The sequence below is a fragment of the Triticum dicoccoides genome, chromosome 3B, assembly GCF_002162155.2.
Source record: "Triticum dicoccoides isolate Atlit2015 ecotype Zavitan chromosome 3B, WEW_v2.0, whole genome shotgun sequence".
Taxonomy (NCBI): Eukaryota; Viridiplantae; Streptophyta; class Magnoliopsida; order Poales; family Poaceae; genus Triticum; species Triticum dicoccoides.
Window position 1 is genome coordinate 600,080,238 of NC_041385.1, and position 6,661 is coordinate 600,086,898.

Below are 6,661 nucleotides of genomic sequence, written 5' to 3' on the forward strand. Positions count from 1 at the left end.
GGGATCCTACTCCTACTAGGAGTAGGTTCCCCCTTTCCTAGTCCAACTAGGAGGGGAAGAAAGAGGAGGATGGTAGAAGGAAAGAGGGGGCCGCCCCCTAAAGCCGTAAACCAATTCGGTTTGGGCCTAGGGGGCGCGCCCCACAGCTCCCTTGCTGCCCTCTACTTCCACTAAGGCCCATGAAGGCCCATTGACCCCCGTGGGGGTTCCGGTAACTCCCCGGTACTCCGGTATTTATCCGGTGACCCCCAGAACTTTTTCGGTGTCCGAATATAACCTTCCAATATATAAATCTTTATGTCTCGACCATTTCGAGACTCCTCGTCATGTCTGTGATCTCATCCGGGACTCCGAACAACCTTCGGTACATCAAAACACATAAACTCATAATAGCGATCATCATCGAACGTTAAGCGTGCGGACCCTATGGGTTCGAGAACTATGGAGACATGACCGAGACACGTCTCCGGTCAATAACCAATAGCGGAACCTGGATGCTCATATTGGTTCCTATATATTCTATGAAGATCTTTATCGGTCACATCGCATAACAACATACGTTGTTCCCTTTGTCATCGGTATGTTACTTGCTCGAGATTTGATCGTCGGTATCATCATACCTAGTTCAATCTCATTATCGAAAAGTCTCTTTACTCGTTGCATAATGCTTCATCCCGCAACTAACTCATTAGTCACGTTGCTTGCAAGGCTTATAGTGATGAGCATTACCGAGAGGGCCCAAAGATACCTCTCCGATACACGGAGTGACAAATCCTAATCTCGATCTATCCCAACCCAACAAACACCTTCGGAGACACCTGTAGAGCACCTTCATAATGACCCTTTTACATTGTGATGTTTGGTAGCACACAAAGTGTTCCTCCGGTATTCGGGAGTTGCATAATCTCATAGTCTAAGGAACATGTATAAGTCATGAAGAAAGCAGTAGCAATGAAACTGTAATGATCACGATGCTAAGCTAACAGATGGGTGTTGTCCATCACATCATTCTCCTAATGATGTGACCCCGTTCATCAAATGCGAACACATGTCTATGGTTAGGAAACATAACCATCTTTGATTAACAAGCTAGTCAAGTAGAGGCATACTAGGGACACTATGTTTTGTCTATGTATTCACACATGTACTAAGTTTCCGGTTAATACAATTCTAGCATGAATAATAAACATTTATCATGAAATAAGGAAATAAATAATAACTTTATTATTGCCTCTAGGGCATATTTCTTCAGTCTCCCACTTGCACTAGAGTCAATAATCTAGTTTACATCGCCATGTGATTTAACACTAATAGTTCACATCCATATGTGATTAACACCCATAGTTCACATTGCCATGTGACCAACACCCAAAGGGTTTACTAGAGTCAATAATCTAGTTCACATCGCTATGTGATTAGCACCCAAAGAGTACTAAGGTGTGATCATGTTTTGCTCATGAGAGAAGTTTAGTCAACGGGTCTGTCACATTCAGAGCCGTATGTATTTTGCAAATATTCTATGTCTACAATGCTCTGCATGGAGCTACTCTAGCTAATTGCTCCCACTTTCAATATGTATCCAGATTGAGACTTAGAGTCATCTGGATCGGTGTAAAATCTTGCTTCGACTTAACTCTTTATGACGAACTCTTTATCACCTCCATAACTGAGAAATATTTCCTTAGTCCTCACTAAGGATAATTTTGACCGCTGTCCAGTGATCTACTCTTAGATCACTATTGTACCCCTTTGCCAAACTCATGGCAAGGTGCACAATAGGTATGGTACACAACACAACATACTTTATAGAACCTATGACTATGGCATAGGGAATGAGTTTCATTCTCTTTCTATCTTCTGCCGTGGTCGGACTTTGAGTCTTACTCAACTTTACACCTTGTAATGCAGGCAAGAACTTCTTCTTTGACTGATCCATTTTGAACTCTTTCGAAAAAAAATCAAGGTATGTATTCATTGAAAAAATCTTATCAAGCGTCTTGATCTATCTCTATAGATCTTGATGCCCAATATATAAGCAACTTCACCGAGGTCTTTCTTTGAAAAACTCCTTTCAAACACTCCTTTATGCTTTTTAGAAAATTCTACATCATTTTCGATCAACAATATGTCATTCACATATACTTATCAAAAAGGCTATAGTGCTCCCACTCACTTTCTTGTAAATACAGGCTTCACTGCAAGTCCGTATAAAACTATATGCTTTGATCAACTCATCAAAGCGTATATTCCAACTCCGAGATGCTTGCACCAGTCCATAGATGGATCACTGGAGCTTGCACACCTTGTTAGTACCTTTAGGATTGACAAAACCTTCTGGTTGCATCATATACAACTCTTCTTTAAGAAATATCCATTTAAGGAATGCAATTTATTACATCCATTTGCCAGATTTCATAAAATATGGCAACTACTAACATGATTCAGATGGATTCAAGCATAGCTACAGTTGAGAAAATCTCATTGTAGTCAACACCTTGAACTTATCAAAAACCTTTTGCGACAAGTCGAGCTTTGTAGATAGTAACACTACTATCAGTGTCCGTCTTCCTCTTGAAGATCCATTTATTTAATATGGCTTGCCGATCATCGGGCAAGTCCACCAAAGTCCACACTTTGTTCTCATACATGGATCCCATCTCAGATTTCATGGCCTCAAGCCATTTCGCGGAATCTGGGCTCATCATCGCTTCCTCATAGTTCGTAGGTTCATCATGGTCTAGTAACATGAATTCAAGAATAGGATTACCGTACCACACTGGTGCAGACTATACTCTGGAAGACCTACGAGGTTCTGTAGTAACTTGATATGAAGTTTCATGATCATCATCATTGGCTTCCTCATTAATTGGTTTACGGAACACTGGAACTGATTTCTGTGATGAACTACTTTCCAATTTGGGAGAAGGTACAATTACCTCATCAAGCTCTACTTTCCTCCCACTCACTTCTTTCGAGATAAACTCCTTCTCTAGAAAGGATCCATTCTTAGCAACGAATATCTTGCCTTCGGATCAGTGATAGAAGGTGTACCCAAGAGTTTCCTTTGGGTATCGTATGAAGATGCACTTCTCCGATTTTGGTTTGAGCTTATCAGGTTGAAGCTTTTTCACATAAGCATCGCAACCCCAAACTTTAAGAAACGACAAATTTGGTTTCTTGCCAAACCACATTTCATAAGGTGTCGTCTCAATGGATTTTGATGATGCCCTGTTTAACGTGAATGCAGCTGTCTCTAATGCATAACCCCAAAATGATAGTGGTAAATCGGCAAGAGACATCATATATCACACCATATCCAATAAAGTGCGGTTACGACGTTCGGACACACCATTACACTATGGTTCCAGGTGGCATGAGCTGTGAAACTATTCCACATTGTTTTAAATGAAGGCCAAACTCGTAACTCAAATATTCTCCTCCACGATCAGATCATAGAAACTTTATTTTCTTGTCACGATGATTCTCCACTTCACTCTGAAATTCTTTGAACTTTTCAAATGTTTCAGACTTATGCTTCATTAAGTAGATATAACCATATCCGCTTAAATCATTTGTGAAGGTAAGAAAGTAAGGATACCCACCACGAGCCTCAATACTCATTGGACCGCATACATCAGTATGTATTATTTCCAATAAGTCAGTAGCTCATTCTATTGTTCCGAAGAACATAGTTTTAGTCATCTTGCCCATAAGGCACGATTTGCAAGCACCAAGTGATTCATAATCAAGTGATTTCAAAAGTCCATCAGCATGGAGTTTCTTCATGCGCTTTACACTGATATGACCCAAACGGCAGTGCCACAAATAAGTTGCACTATCCTTATTAACTTTGCATTTTTTGGCATCAATACTATGAATATGTGTATTACCACGATCGAGATTCAATAAACCATCAACATTGGGTGTATGACCATAGAGGGTTTTATTCATGTAAATAGAATAACAATTATTCTCTGTCTTAAATGAATAACCATTGCAATTAACATGATCTAATCATATTCATGCTCAACGTAAACACCAAATAACATTTATTTAGGTTCAACACTAATCCCGAAAGTATAGGGAGTGTACAATGATGATCATATCAATCTTGGAACCACTTCCAACACTCATCGTCAGTTCATCCTTAACTAGTCTCTATTTATCTGCAACTCCTGTTTCAAGTTACTAATTTTAGCAACCGAACAAGTATCAAATACCCAGGGGTTACTACGAGCACTAGTAAGGTACACATCAATAATCTTTATATCAAATATACCTTGTTCACTTTGCCATCCTTCTTATCCACCAAGTATTTGGGGTAGTTCCGCTTCCAGTGACCATTTGCTTTGCAGTAAAAGCACTTAGTTTCAGGCTTAGGTTTAGCTTTTGGGCTTCTTCATGGGAGTGACAACTTGCTTGCCATTCTATTTGAAGTTCCCTTTCTCTCCCTTTGCCATTTTCTTGAAACTAGAGGTCTTGTCCATCAACACTTGATACTTTTTCTTGATTTCTACCTTCGTCGATTTCAGCATCACGAAGAGCTCGGGAATCGTTTTCGTCATCCCTTGCATACTATAGTTCATCAGGAAGTTCCAGTAACATGGTGATGGTGACTAGAGAACTCTGTCAATCACTATCTTATCTGGAAGATTAACTCCCACTTGATTCAAGTGATTGTAGTACCCAGACATTCTGAGCACATGCTCACTAGTTGAGCAATTCTCCTCCATCTTTTAGGCAAAGTACTTGTCAGAGGTCTCATACATCTTGACACATGCATGAGTCTGAAATACCAATTTCAGCTCTTGGAACATCTCATATGCTCCGTGACATTTCAAAAACGTTTTTGAAGTCCCGGTTCTAAGCCGTAAAGCATGGTGCACTAAACTATCAAGTAGTCATCACATTGAGCTAGCCAAACGTTCATAACGTCTGCATATGCTCCTGCAATAGGTCTGTCACCTAGCGGTGCATCAAGGACATAATTCTTATGTGCAGCAATGAGGATAAACCTCAGATCACGGACCCAGTTCACATCATTGCTACTATCATCTTTCAACTTTAGTTTTCTCTAGGAACATATAAAAAACATAGGGAAGCTACAACGCGAGCTATTGATATACAACATAATTTGCAAAATACTATCAGGACTAAGTTCATGATAAATTAAAGTTCAATTAATCATATTACTCCCTCCGTCCGGAAATACTCGTCGGAGAGATGGATGTATCCAGACGTATTTTTGTTCTAGATGCATCCATTTTCATCCATTTCTACGATAAGTATTTCCGGACGGAGGGAGTACTTAAGAACTCTCACTTAGATAGACATCCCTCTAGTCATCTAAATGATCACGTGATCCATATCAACTAAACCATGTCCGATCATCACATGATATGGAGTAGTTTTCAATGGTGAACATCACTATGTTGATCATATCTACTATATGATTCACGCTCGACCTTTCGGTCTCAGTGTTCCAAGGCCATATCTGCATATGCTAGGCTCGTCAAGTTTAACCCGAGTATTCTGCGTGTGCAAAACTGGCTTGCACCCGTTGTATGTGAACATAGAGCTTATCACACCCGATCATCATGTGGTGTCTCAGCACGAAGAACTGTAGCAACGGTGCATACTCAAGGAGAACACTTATACCTTGGAATTTAGTAAGCGATCATCTTATAATGCTACCGCCGTACTAAGAAAAATAAGATGCATAATAAGTTAAACATCACATGCGATCAAAATACGTGACATGATATGACCATCATCGTCTTGTGCTCATGATCTCCATCACCGAAGCATCATCATGATCTCCATCGTCACCGGCGCGACACCTTGATCTCCATCGTAGCATCGTTGTCGTCTCGCCAACTATTGTTACTACGACTATCGCTACCGCTTAGTGATAAAGTAAAACAATTACATGGCGATTGCATTGCATACAATAAAGCGACAACCATATGGCTCCTACCAGTTGCCGATAACTTTGTTACAAAATATGATCGTCTCATACAACAATTTATATCACATCATGCCTTGACCATATCACATCACAGCGAGCCCTGCAAAAACAAGTTAGACGTCCTCTACTTTGTTGTTGCAAGTTTTACGTGGTTGCTACGGGCTTCTAGCAAGAACCGTTCTTACCTACGCATCAAAACCACAACGATTTTTCGTCAAGTGTGCTGTTTTAACCTTTAACAAGGACCGAGTGTAGCCATGCTCGACTCAACTAAAGTTGGAGAAACAGACACTCACTAGCCACCTGTGTGCGAAGCACGTCAATAGAACTAGTCTCGCGTAAGCATACGCGTAATGTCGGTCTGGGCCGCTTCATCCAACAATTCCGCCGAATTAAAGTATGACATGCTGGTAAGTAGTATGACTATTACCGCCTACAACTCTTTGTGTTCTACTCGTGCATATAACATCTACGCATAGACCTGGCTCGGATGCCACTGTTGGGGAACGTGGTAATTTCAAAAAGTTTCCTACGATCACGCAAGATCTATCTAGGAGATGCATAGAAACAAGAGGGAGATTGTTGTCTACGTATCCTCGTAGACCGAAAGGGGAAGCGTTATTACAATGCGGTTGATGTAGTCGTACATCTTCACGATCCGACCGATCCTAGCACCGAAGACACGGCACCTCC